This window comes from Cynocephalus volans, chromosome 7, assembly GCF_027409185.1.
Source record: "Cynocephalus volans isolate mCynVol1 chromosome 7, mCynVol1.pri, whole genome shotgun sequence".
Classification (NCBI taxonomy): Eukaryota; Metazoa; Chordata; class Mammalia; order Dermoptera; family Cynocephalidae; genus Cynocephalus; species Cynocephalus volans.
Genome location: NC_084466.1, coordinates 46,290,819 through 46,305,191, shown reverse-complemented (window position 1 = coordinate 46,305,191; position 14,373 = coordinate 46,290,819).

The window sequence follows — 14,373 nt, the reverse complement described above, 5'->3', positions numbered from 1 at the left end:
TATTGTAAATACAGCTGTGATAAACAGGACAGTGCAGGTATCCTTTCAACATGATGATTGATTTCCATTCCTTTGGGTATATACCCAGCAGTGGAATTCCTGGATCTTATGGCAGTTCTACCTATAGTTGTTTGAGGAACTGCCATACCATTTTCCATAATGGCTGCACCAATTTACATCCCACCAACAGTGTAGGACCATTCCCCTTTCTCCACATCTTCATCAGCATTTGTTATTTTCTGTCTTTTTAATAATAGCCAGTCTAACTGGGGTGAGATACCTCAGTGTGGTTTTAATTTGCATTTCCCTGATGTTGAGTGATACTGAGCATTTCTTCATGTGTCTGTTGGCCATTTGTATATCTTCCTTTGAGAAATGCCTACTTAGCTCCTTTGCCCATTTTTCAATTGGGTTATTTGGGGTTTTTTACTGTTAAGTTGTTTGAGTTCCTTGCATATTCTGGATATTAGTCCTTTGTCAGATGCATAGTTTGAAAACATTTTCTTTCACTCTATAGGTTGTCTTTTCATTCTGTTAATTTATTTTTTACTTTTTTTAATTTTTAATTATTTCTTTATTTATTTGCTGTGCAGAAGACTTTTAGTTTGATATAATGCCATTTGTTTATTTTTTCTTTCATTGCCTGTGCTTTTGGGATCATATTTATAAAGTTTTTGCCCAGACCTTCTTCCTTAAGTGTCTCCCTTATGTTTTCTTTTAGTTTTATAGTTTCAGGTTTCATATCTAAGTCTTTAATCCATTTTCATTTGGTTTTGGTATATGGCAAGAAGTACAAGTCTAGTTTCATTCTTCTACATATGGATGTCCAGTTTTCCCAGTACAACTTATTAAAGTGGCAGTCTTTTCCTCAATATATGTCCTTGGTGTCTTAATCAAAGATCACTTTTCTTTAGGTATTTGTGTTGATTTCTGGGTTCTCTATTCTGTTCCATTGGTCTGTGTATCTGTTTTTATACCAGTACCATGCTGTTTTGGCTATTATAGCTTTGTAGTAAAATTTGAAGTCAAGTAGTTTTATGTCTCTGGCTTTATTTATTTATTTTTTTGCTCAGGATTGGTTTCACTATTTAGAGTCTTTTCTTGTTTGATATAAATGTTAGAATTGTTTGTTCTATTTCTATAAAGAATGTCATTGGTATTTTGATGAGAATTGCATTGAACCTGTAGATCACTTTGGGTAGTATGAACATTTTCACAATGTTAATGCTTTCAATTCAGGAGGGTGGAATGTCTTTCCATCTTTTTATGTCCTCTTTAACTTCTTTCAACAGTGATTTGTAGTTCTTGCTGTAGAGATCTTTCACCTTCTTTGTCAAATTTATTTCAGGATATTTTATTCTTTTACTATTGATAATGGGCTAGCTTTCTTGGTTTATTTTTCTGCTGGTCCATTGTTGGAGTATAAAAATGCTATGGATTTTTGTGGGTTGATTTTATATCCTGCAACTTTGCTGAAATTGTTTATCAATTTTGAGAGTTCTTTGTATAGTCTTTAGGTTTTTGTATATGATCATGTCATCTGTAAACAAGAACAATTTGACATCATCTTTTCCAATCTGAATTCTCTTTATTTTTTTTTCTTGCTTGTTTTCTCTGGCTAGTACAACAGATACCACAGAAATACAAGAATCATTACAGACTATTATAAACAACTATACACTAACAAATTTTAAAACCTGGAGGAAATGGATATATTTCTGGACACAAAAACTACCCAGACTAAACCATGAAGAAATAAAAAACCTGAACAGACCAGTAACAAGCAACATGACTGAAGCAGTAATCAGCAGTCTCCCGACAAAGAAAAGCCCAGAACTGGATGGTTTTACTGTTGAGTAAACATTGTTCTCACGTTAAATCATAATTATTTGATTGCTTAGTACTTTTACCAAATAAGCATGCATCCTTAAAAACTGCAGTTTAGTTTGTCCTGTATTGTGCAAATTGTATAAATGAAATTATAAAATGTAAATTATCTTGCTCAATATTATGTTGAGTTCCACTTAGAATTTTGTGTGCTAGTGTAGTTTATTCATTTCTATCACTATTTAGTTTGCAGTGCAATTTTATTCTTGAGGTATATTTGGATTGTTTTCACTGTACAGATAATATAAATAATGATGTTATAGTACTGTACTAGTCTCTTATGTGTTGCTATAACAATACTTGAGACTGGGTAATTTATAAAGAGCAGAGGTTTATTTGCTTACAATTCTGGGACAGCTGCATCTGGTACTGGACTCAGGCTGCTTTTACTCTGGGGGAAAGTGGCAGGCAGCTGGTGAGAACAAGCAGATCACGTGGCAAGAGGAAGCAAGAGAGAGAGGGGAGAGGTGCCAGGGTCTTTTAAGCAACCAGCTCCAGTGGGAATTAATAATAGAATGAGAACCCCCCCACCCCCCCTACCCCCCACGAGCGTTAATTCATGAGAGATCCACCCCCATGACTAAAACAGCTCCCAACACTGCCACATTGGGGATCAGATTTCCACATGAGTTTTGGTGGAGAAAACACATCTAAACTCTATGAAGTACTTTATTTGTATTTCTTTGGGTGGACATGTGAATGCTTATTGAGTATATACCTTGGAGAGGAATTTCTCTGACATAGTGAATGCTTTTCTTTATATAAGTGGATAATCCTAATTAGTTTTCTTCAGTGGAGGAGCAATTTTACACTGTTCTTTTAATAGTGAGATTTCCAGTTTCTCAACAACTCCACTGGCTCCTGACACTGATGTTGTGGGGGAGGACATTACAGAATATGGTTTGATTTAGTTTTCCTTGTGGACTACTAAGGTTGATAATATTGTTTGTTCATTGAACTTTTGACTATCTTCTTTTGTAGAGTGTCTATAAAGGTTATTATTCCAGGGCTGTTTTTTTTTATTATTCCAATTCATTAACTTATGATTTTTAATATTTTTAACATATATCTTGAGGATATCAGCCTTTATTATTTGTTTGTATTGCAAATATCTTTCTTCGCTCCGCTGTCTGTCTTTCTACTCTCTTAATGGTGAATTATGGTGACATAAGGTTTTCAGTCTATCAAGAATTTTATTTATAATTGGTATTTATGTTTTAAGAAACTCAGCTTCCAAAAGATAGTAAAAAAATTTAAACTATATCATACAACAAAAGCTTTATTCTTTTCTCTTTTACATTTAGGCCTGCATTCTAACAGAATTTGATTTTTGAAGACAATGTCTTTAACCACTTACCTGCAATGAATACGTGCATTTATTTTTTTATGAATCAAATATGTAATCACGTATTTTTGGACAGTACTTTGTTTTAATGGTCTTTCTGGTTATCCTTGCACCAAAATTTGTTGTGTTAATTGCTGAAAATTTATAAGAAGTTTTGATATTTGGCTGGACAATAACCCCTTGCATTGACACATAATTTATAGGATAAATAATCCTTTGCATTTTTATATAATTTGCCAAATCAGTTGTCCATTTTAACATACACAAACACACACAAAGATTTCCATGAATATCATTGCACTTCCCAAGTTCTACAAATCTGTTTGGGGCAAATTAAAAACCTTACAATATTATGCATTTCAAATCATTAACATAGTATGTTCCTCCATTAATTACATCTTCTTATAATTCTTTTAATGTTTTATACATTTCTATATAAAGTCATGCAAAATTTTAGTTATATTTATGCTTATATATTCAATATATTTTAATGCTATTTGCAATGGTATGTTTTTAATTTTAACTTTCTCATTTTTGTTATTTTTTAAAATAAAATTTACAACTATCTTGAAACAATGCTTTAGCTCTCTTCCACATGTTTATTCCATGAAATCATAAAATTCTGATGGATATGGCAGCGGAAAACAGTGAAATAAGGAATGCATCAATTAGTGAGTGCTTTTAACGTCTCTGATAATGTCACTACTGACAAGTTCCCACTGGGCAAAGTAAATGAAACTAAAGAGCCCTCCCACTTTCTAAGCCAAACACTTTGACGAATCAAGGATTCAGTGTTTTTAATCCACAATTTACCTTCTGGCCACAGTTACTTACATTCCTTCAATATACGATATATTCTAATAGCCATCCCAAACCATAAAGTTTCATGTAATCATAGCATTGAGCTTAAAGCCCAAGATCTTGTGATGTACAATTGGTTCAGATGTAGCATCATGCATGTTGTTCCTCTTGATCTGGATACCAAAAAACAATTTATCTGCTCTGCACACACTCAAAGAGCAATGGGGTATAAGAGAGCAGATAATTACATAAGTACTCCAATTGGAAAGGGGAAAAATGGGAGATAAATAATATTACTAGCCCAGAGCCACTCTGCAATCTTGCAGGCACATATTGGCAGGTATCCAAACTACAGGAAAAGGGAATGCTCTGTGATTTTGTTTTACTTTTATTTATCAATATACAGTGTAGTCGATTTTCATATCCCTTTCCCAATTCCTCTATCTCACCTTTCTTCCACCCTCCCCACATCCACATCATATCTGTTCACTTGCCTTAACAAGTTCAAGGAATTGTGATTGTTGTGTCTTCTTTTCCCCACCCCCATTTGTTTATTTGTTTGTTTATTTATTCCTAGCTCCCACAAATAAGTGAGAACATGCAGTATTTCTCTTTCTGTGCCTGGCTTATTTCACTTAAAACAATTTTCTCAAAGTCTATCCATGTTGCTGCAAATGGTAGTATTTCATTCTTTTTTAAAGCAAAGTAGTATTCCATTCTGTGGACATACCACAGTTTCCTTATCCACTCATCTGATGATGGACATTTGGGCTGGTTCCAACTCTTGGCTATTGTAAATAGTGCTGCAATAAACATGGAAGTACAGGTATCCCTTTAATATGATGATTTCCATTCCTCTGGGTATATACACAGCAGTGGAATAGCTGAGTCATATGGTAGATCTATCTGTAATTGTTTGAGGAAACTCTAAACCATTTTCCATAAAGGCTTCACCATTTTGCAGTCCCACCAACAGTGTAGGAGGGTTCCTTTTTCTCCTCAACCTCACCAACATTTATCATTCTCAGTCTTTTAGATATTAGCCATCCTAGCTGGAGTGAGATGGAATCTCAGTGTGGTTTTGATTTGTATTTCCTGAATGCTGAGTGATGCTGAGCATTTTTTCATGTATCTGATGGCTATTCATATATCTTCCTTTGATAAATGCCTATTCAGCTCCTTTGCCCATTTTTTAATTGGGTTATTTGTTTTTTTGCTATAAAGCTGTTTGAGGTCCTTGTATATTCTGAATGTTAATCCTTTGTCAGATGTATATTTTGCAAATATTTTCTCCCACTTTGTTGGTTGTCTTTTCACTCTGTTCATTGTTTCTTTTGTTGTGCAGAAGCTTTTTAGTTTAATATAATCCAATTTGTTTATTTTTCCTTTGGTTGCCTGTGCTGTTGGGGTTGTACTCATGAAGTCTGTAACCAATCCTACTTCCTGGGCTGTTTCATCTTTGTTTTCTTTAAGGAGTTTTACTGTTTCTGAATGTATATTTAATCCTTTAATCCATTTTGACTAGATTTTGGTATATGGTGAGAGGTATGGGTCTAGTTTCATTCTCCTACATATGAATATCCAATTTTCCCAGCACCATTTGCTGAAGAGGCAGTCTCTTCCTCAGTGTGTAGACTTGGTGCCTTTGTCAAATATCAGATTGCTGTGGGTGTATGGGTTGATTTCTGGATTCTTTACTCTGTACCACTGATCCATGTGTCTGTTTTCATGCCAGTATCTTGATATTTTGGTTATGACAGGTTTGTAGTTTAAAGTTAGATAGTGTTATGTCTCCAGCTTTATTATTATTATTATTATTATTTTGCTCAGGATTGCTTTGGCTGTTTGTGGTCATTTGTTCTTCCATATCAATGTTAGGACTGTTTTTTCTATTTCTGAGAAAAATGTCATTGGAATTTTCATGGGGATTGCATTGAATCTGTAGATCACTTTGGGTAATATGGACATTTTCACAATGTTAATTCTTCTAGACCAAGAGCATGGGATGTCTTTCCATCTTCTTGTGTCCTCTTTAATTTCTTTCAACAGTGGTTCATAGTTCTCATTATAGAGATTTTTCACATCCTTGGTTAACTTTATTCCTAAGTATTTTATTTCTTTGGTGGCTATTGTAAATGGGCTAGCTTTCTTGATTTCTTTTTCTGCATGTTCACTGTTGGAGTATAGAAATGCTACTGATTTTTGTGTGTTGATTTTGTATCCTTCAACTTTCCTGAAATCATTTATCAACTCTTAACAGTTTTTTTGTAGAAGCTTTAGGCTGTTCAGTATATAGGATCATGTCATCTGCAAGCAGCCACAGTTTGAATTCATCATTTCCAATCTGGGTGCCCTTTATTTCCTTCTCTTTTCTGATTGCTCTGGCTAGTACTTCCAACACTATGTTGAACAGGAATTGTGAGAGTGGGTATCCTTGTCTTGTTCCTGTTCTATTCAGAATGATATTGGCAGTGGGCTTATCATCTATGGCTTTAATTGTGTGGAGATACTTTCCAGCTACACTCAACTTACAGGGAATGTTTATCATGAACGAATGTTGAATTTTTTCAAATGATTTTTCAGTATCTGTAGAGATGATCATATGGGTTTTGGTTTTGATTTTATTGATGTGGTGTATCACATTTATTGACTTGCTTATGTTGAACCAACCTTGCATCCTTGGATTGAATCCCAGTTGATCATGGTACATAATCTTGTGGATGTATTTCTGTTTTCTGTTAGCTAGTATGTTATTGAGGATTTTTATATCTATATTCATCAAAGATATTAGACTGTAGTTTTCTTTTTTGGTTGTATCTTTGCCTGGTTTTGGTATCAGGGTGATGTTTGCCTCATAGAATGAGTTTGGGAGAATGGTCTCTTTCAATTTTTTGGAACAGTTTGTAGAGAATTGGTACCAGTTCCTGTTTGAAGGTTTGGTAGAATTCTGCAGTGAAGCCTTCCAGTCCTGGGCTTTTCTTTGTTGGGAGACTTCTGATAACAGCTTCAAACACGTTTATTGTTATTGGTTTGTTCAGATTTTCTATATCTTCTTGACTCAGTCTTTGTAGTTTGTGTTTGTCCAGAAATTTATCCATTTCCTCCAGATTTTCAAATTTGTTGGCATATAGTAGCTTATAGTAATCTCTAATGATTCCTTGTATTTTGGAGGTATCACCTCAGAAAAGAAAAAGGTGTAATATCACCTTTTTCTTTTCTAAGTTTTGTTTGTGTCTTCTCTCTTCTTTTTTTAGTTAGCCATGCTAATGGTTTGTCAATTTTATTTATCTTTTAAAAACACGAACATTTTTTTCATTGATCTTTTATATCATTTTTGGTGTTTCTATTTCATTTAGTTCTCTCCTCTGATCTTAATTATTTCTTCCCATCTGTTAATTTTGGGTTTGGGTTGTTCTTATTTTTCTAGTTCTTTAAGGTGAAGTGTTCAGTTGTTTACTTGCCATCTTTCCATTCTTCTGAAGTAAGCATTTAATGTGATAAATTTCCCCCTTAGTACTGCTTTTGCAGTATCCCATTGGTTTTGGTATGATATGTCATTATTTTCATTAGTTTTAATAAATTTTTTGATTTCCTGTTTAATTTCTTTGACCCACATGTTATTAAGTAGAATGTTGTTTAATTTCCATGTTTTTTTTTTATAGTTTCCAGAGTTTATCTACCATCCCATGAAACCAACAAACACAGAAGACAAACAGTAAATCAGAATGAAAGGAATAAAAGATACTTAATACACCCAAGCAAAAATCAATAAAATGCCAGGAGTAAATCAACACCTTTCAATAATAGCTCTTAATGTAAAAGGATTAAATTCCCCATTCAAAAGACACAGACTGACTGGGTTAAAAAGATGTACTTAACAATGTGCTGACTTCAAGAGACTCACCTCTCCTGTAATGACACACATAGACTAAGAGTGAAAGGATGGAAAAAGATATACCATGCAAATAGAAATGAAAAACAAGCCGGAGTAGCTATTCTTATATCAGATAAAATTTACTTTAAACCAATAACCATAAAAAGAGATAAAGAAGGCCCCTATAATAATTATAAAAGGATCTATCCATCAAGAAGACATAACAATCATAAATATATATGCACCCAGCATCAGAGCAGCCAGATTTATAATGCTCCATAATTTGGTTCTGTCTTTTGGAAGAGAATTTTCCAGTCTGTTTTTCTCTACAACTCTTGTTTCTGTCCTCTGGGATGTCCTTCTTTTTTAACCTTCTTGACCACGTTAGAATAAGGCATTAGATTATATGCTCTTTGAACAATATTTTCAGCCTGTTGAAATTAGAAGGCCCAAGGTACATTCCATCTTGAATAGCTTTAGTTTCTTTTAGTCTGAGTTGGCAGCTCTTTTGGTAACATAAGTTCCCATAAAAATGTGTTTCCCATAAATACAAATTTATTTTGTTCCATGTGTCAAAAGCCTTACTCACTAACTTTTAAAGTCAAACCTGCCCCTCTACCTATAGCCATCACTACACTGGGTTTGTAATCCTGGTAGGCAACAATGCCCTGAATTTTCCTAGAAGCCTTTTACCTGAGGGTAAATTTTTTCAATGGTGTTAACAAATCAATTTCTATGCATGCTGTTTTTTTTTTTTTTTTTTCTGACAGGTTTTTTTTTTTTTGAAACATAATTGATTATACATATTTGTGGGGTACAGATTTGAATGTCAATACCTGTTTACAATATGTGGTGAACAAATCAGGATAATTAGTCTACTCATGTTTATAAAATGTAATCAGTCTTTGTGACCCTTAACCAATTTCTTGCCGAATCCCTCCTCCTACCCCTCCCCTTTTCCCACCACTAATAACCACAGTTCTGTTCTTTTTTTCTTTGGAACATTCAGCGTATCATTGTAATTGTTGTTTCTATCTTTTCTTTCTTTGTTTCTTTTTAGCTCCCACTTTTGAGTGAGGACTTGTGGTATTTCTCTTTCTGTGTCTGGCTAATTTCACTTTACATAATTTTCTCTAAGTTCATTTATGTTACTGCGAATGGAAGAATCCTTGGCTTATAGGTACATTCACGCTTTCTATGTGGTTTTTGTCCCAAATTGTATTTTACTTAGAGAAGACAGTTTTTGTTGAAAAGGACTGAACGTAAGAAAGAATGAGTTTTATTTTTCCAGCCTAAGAAGTCTTAAGCTCCCCCTATTTCTTCTAAATTTTGCTTACAATATCTCCCATTATCTCTTTAGTTTTTCTCTTTGTTCCAGTATCCTATTATATATCCCTGATTAGAGCTATATATGTCAGCACTCTGCCTGAAAATCTTATTGCTCAAATCTTAAAGTTCATTAGATACATTTATTTTTCTATCCTCTATAGTAGTACAAGTGACAGCCTTATCATTCCTTTCATAACCATATCATATGCAAAACCATTCGTCCAGCCTTCTGTAATGATTTTCTCCCCATTTTTCAGGCCAAACAAACAGATTTCTGAGAACTTTGCCAGATTCTGCTAGTGACCTGGTTTCAAGACATAAACCTCAATTCTTTTCTTCTTCTCCAATAGCACCATAATCCTAATACAAATTTCTGTCTTATTTAGCTATGGCAATCTAACAACCACCTCAAAACTACTTCTTTCTGTACTATGCATCTTTATATGTATGTTAGCAATTCTCAAATTATGCTTCTAGGACTTTTAGAATCCCCACTCCCAGTGGATGTTCAAAATATTTTTAGCATAATTCTACAATATCATTTGCCCTTTTCTCTCTATCCTTCAAAAATGTAGAGCAGAATTTTCTAGAGATCACGTTGCATATGATGACACACTTCCTCTAAATGCTAATAGAATGTGTAGTTATGTATTCATGTTTTTTTCCATAATTTTCTAGGTTCTGAGGAATCTATTTGCAGGGCATGAAAAAGTAAGTTTAGGGTATAAATCTGTGTATTTTCCAAGATTAACTCAGTTTGTGCTTAGCACATCTACTGTGCTCTTATTAACTATGTTTGGTTATACTTGCTATAAACTCTAAACTTATTATGGTCCAAAAATTGGGTATTTTTAATTGCCAGTTTCCCATGGAACAACAGAACATGAAGTAAGCATACTTTTTTTTCTTTTTTTAATTATAATATTTTTGAAGTTGAAAAGTTTTTTCTTAAAGACATTTTAAAATACTTAAAATATGTCTAACATGCATATAAAACATTATTTTAAAATTTAATAATATTATTTCAGCTTAATTTAATTTAATTTAATAATTTTATTTTAGAATTTAATATTCTAATTTTCTTCATAATATTAACTTCCTCTTTAGCTTAGCCCACTCACTGATTGCGGGATATCCCTGTCCAAAGACAAGAAATCCATAGAGAAATACATCATGCTTCTGAATTGTGCTAATGCTTATAGCAAACTATCCAAACCACTGGAAGACAACTTAATTTTCATACATCTTTATCTTAATCCACCTTTTATATATTAGATTGAAAAATACTTAGTATTGATAATGTACATATCATAGGAAATATTTTTCATTGGGGGAATAAAAGCACCTAAAAGCAACTTTTGGTTAATTGATGGTAAGCCTTTTATAGTTAAAATTTCAAACTTCGTTTTCCATTTTCTTTAAATAGTACCTATTTTTGCATCTATGTGAATAACATATGTTAGGACAAAAGATAGGATAACAGGAAATAGAAATATAAAAGCTGAAATATATTATTCTTCAAATGTACAATGTTTGGTTGATTCCATCTATTAAATTTCATCTCAGTATATTTGAAAATGGATGGTACATTATTTGCTTTTTAAATATGCCCATCAAAGATTTTGAGAAGCATAAATCTTTTGCTAATGGATACCAAATGGAATATACTTATCATTTCACTGTACACTACTATAATAATGCTGCTAGCTTTTACTTTATGATTTAAACATAAAAATCTCAAAATACTTTGCAACTCTAAATATAATATAAAAACGATATTGAAATGCAAATTATATAACTTTTATAAGATTTGTGACATGAAAATTACCTAAAATGATTCATTTCTTTGAGGAAAGTAATGTGAGTTTGGGTGCCAGATTTTGTTCATAAAAAACTGGCTTGTAATCAGAAAGACGTTCATGTTAAATTTCTCCTCAACTTATTATTTAATCCATACTGTTCTCTTCCTCGCTACCTGTATCTTCCTAGGCCAAATGTATTAGTCAGGGCTCTCCAGAGAGACAAAACCAATGGGATATGTTATAAATATATGAGAGGGGATTTATTAGGGAAGTTAACTCTTATGATTATGAGAGAAGTCCCACAATAGGCTGTCTGCAAACTGGATGCCAGTAGTGTGACTCAGTCCAAGTCCAAAGGCCTCAAACCAGGAAAGCCGATGGTGTCCTTGGTGTAAGTCCTGGAACCCAAAAGCTGAAGAGTCTCGAGGTCTGATGTCCACAGACAGGAGAGAAGAGTGTATACCAGCTCCAGCGGATCGAGAGAGAGCTTCACCTCTTTCCTCTGTCTTTTGTTCTCTCTAGGCCCCCAGAGGATTGGATGGTTCCCACCCACACTGAGGGCAGGTCTTTCCCACTCAGGCTCTCATACTAATCTCTGCTGGAAACACCCTCATGGACACACCTAAAAAGATAGTTTTGCCAGGTTTCTTGGCATTCCTTCCTCTAATCAGGTCGACACCTAAAATTAACCTCCACACCAGGTAACCTTGATTTCTTACCTAACTCATTGTAGACCCCTGGAAACCAGTTTCCCTGAATTTATTACTCCATTTCAGCCATTCTCTAGATATCCAAGTGATATTTGCAAACTGGAATTTTGTTCATCTTAGTGCTCCCACTTTATTTTATGGATTTTATATATTAATTAAAATTAGATTTGGCCAAATATAGCCACAACAATAAAAATTGCCATGTTTGAAATAAAATGCAATATCATTCTTTCCCTCATAAAGTAAATTTTGAAGTGAAAATACCAAAGCCAAGAAACCAGGTTCTTATTTTCTGCTCTACCATCTCTAGTACACACTGCCTTCCTCAAAACCACTTCTTAAGACAAAATAGCTGCTATAGCACCAGCAATTACACTCATAGTCTAGGAGTTGCTAGAAGAAAGTATGTTTTTCAAAGCTGAATCAGCTTTTTAAAAATATGTTTTGTAAATAGCTTTTTAAAAATATATGTCTGCATTTTGCATATATGCTTTTCCTTCTTGCTGTTGGCTAGTAACAAGTCACATGATCACTTCATGATACAAACAAAGCTAGGTGAAATTTTTAATCTGTTTTACTAAGACAATATGTGAGAATGGATAATTGGTAGGTGATTAATGATGGCTGCCATAGTCTCCATTTTATTCTAAAATAAAATTAAAATCCCTAATGGCTTAGTTTTTTTTTTTTTGTTGTTATTTACATACATTTTATTTTTTATTTTTATTTATTTATTTATTTATTTTTTATTTTGTCGATATACATTGTGGCTGATTATTGCTCCCCATCACCAAAACCTCCCTCCCTTCTCCCCCTTCCCTCCCCCCCAACAATGTCCTTTCTGTTTGCTTGTCGTATCAACTTCAAGTAATTGTGGTTGTTATATCTTCTTCCCCCACCCCCCGGTTTTCTGTGTGTGTGTGTGTGTGTGTGTGTGTGTGTGTGTGTGTGTGTGTGAATTTATATATTAATTTTTAGCTCCCACCAATAAGTGAGAACATGTGGTATTTCTCTTTCTGTGCCTGACTTGTTTCACTTAATATAATTCTCTCGAGGTCCTTCCATGTTGTTGCAAATGGCAGTATTTCATTCGTTTTTATACCTGAGTAGTATTCCATTGTGTAGATGTACCACAGTTTCCGTATCCACTCATCTGATGATGGACATTTGGGCTGGTTCCAACTCTTGGCTATTGTAAAGAGTGCTGCGATGAACATTGGGGAACAGGTATACCTTCGACTTGATGATTTCCATTCCTCTGGGTATATACCCAACAGTGGGATAGCTGGATCATATGGTAGATCTATCTGCAATTGTTTGAGGAACCTCCATACCAATTTCCATAGAGGCTGCACCATTTTGCAGTCCCACCAACAATGTATGAGAGTTCCTTTTTCTCCGCAACTTCACCAGCATTTATTGTTCAGAGTCTTTTGGATTATAGCCATCCTAACTGGGGTTAGATGGTATCTCAGTGTGGTTTTGATTTGCATTCCCTGGATGCTGAGTGATGTTGAGCATTTTTTCATATGTCTGTTGGCCATTTGTATATCTTCCTTAGAGAAATGCCTGCTTAGCACTTTTGCCCATTTTTTAATTGAGTTGCTTGTTTTCTTCTGGTAAAGTTGTTTGAGTTCCTTGTATATTCTGGATATCAATCCTTTGTCAGATGTATATTTTGCAAATATTTTCTCCCACTCTGTTGGTTGTCTTTTAACTCTGTTAATTGTTTCTTTTGCTGTGCAGAAGCTTTTTAGTTTGATATAATCCCATTTGTTTATCTTTCCTTTGGTTGCCCGTGCTTTTGGGGTCGTGTTCATGAAGAATGTGTCCAGTCCTATTTCCTGAAGTGTTTCTCCTATGTTTTCTTTAAGAAGTTTTATTGTTTCAGGGTGTATATTTAAATCCTTAATCCATTTTGAGTTGATTTTAGTATATGGTGAGAGGTATGGATCTAGTTTCATTCTCCTGCATATGGATATCCAGTTATCCCAGCACCATTTGCTGAAGAGGCAGTCCCTTCCCCAGTGAATATGCTTGGTGCCTTTGTCAAAGATCAGCTGGCAGTAAGTGTGTGGGTTGATTTCTGGATTCTCTATTCTATTCCATTGGTCAGTGTGTCTGTTTTTATGCTAGTACCATACTGTTTTGGTTATTATAGCTTTGTAGTATAGCTTAAAGTCAGGTAGTGTTATCCCTCCAGCTTTATTTTTTTTGCTCAGCATTGCTTTGGCTATGCATGGTCTTTTATTGTTCCATATAAATGTCTGGATAGTTTTTTCCATTTCTGAGAAAAATGTCTTTGGAATTTTGATGGGGATTGCATTGAATTTTATATCACTTTGGGTAGTATGGACATTTTCACTATGTTGATTCTTCCAATCCAAGAGCATGGAATATCTTTTCATCTTCTTGTATCCTCTCTAATTTCTCTCAGCAGTGGTTTGTAGTTCTTATTATAGAGCTTTTTCACCTCCTTGGTTAACTCAATTCCTAAGTATTTTATTTTTTGGTGGCTATTGTAAATGGGCAGGCTTTCTTGATTTCTCTTTCTGCATGTTCACTATTGGAGAAAAGAAATGCTACTGAGTTTTTTGTGTTGATTTTGTATCCTGCTACTGTGCT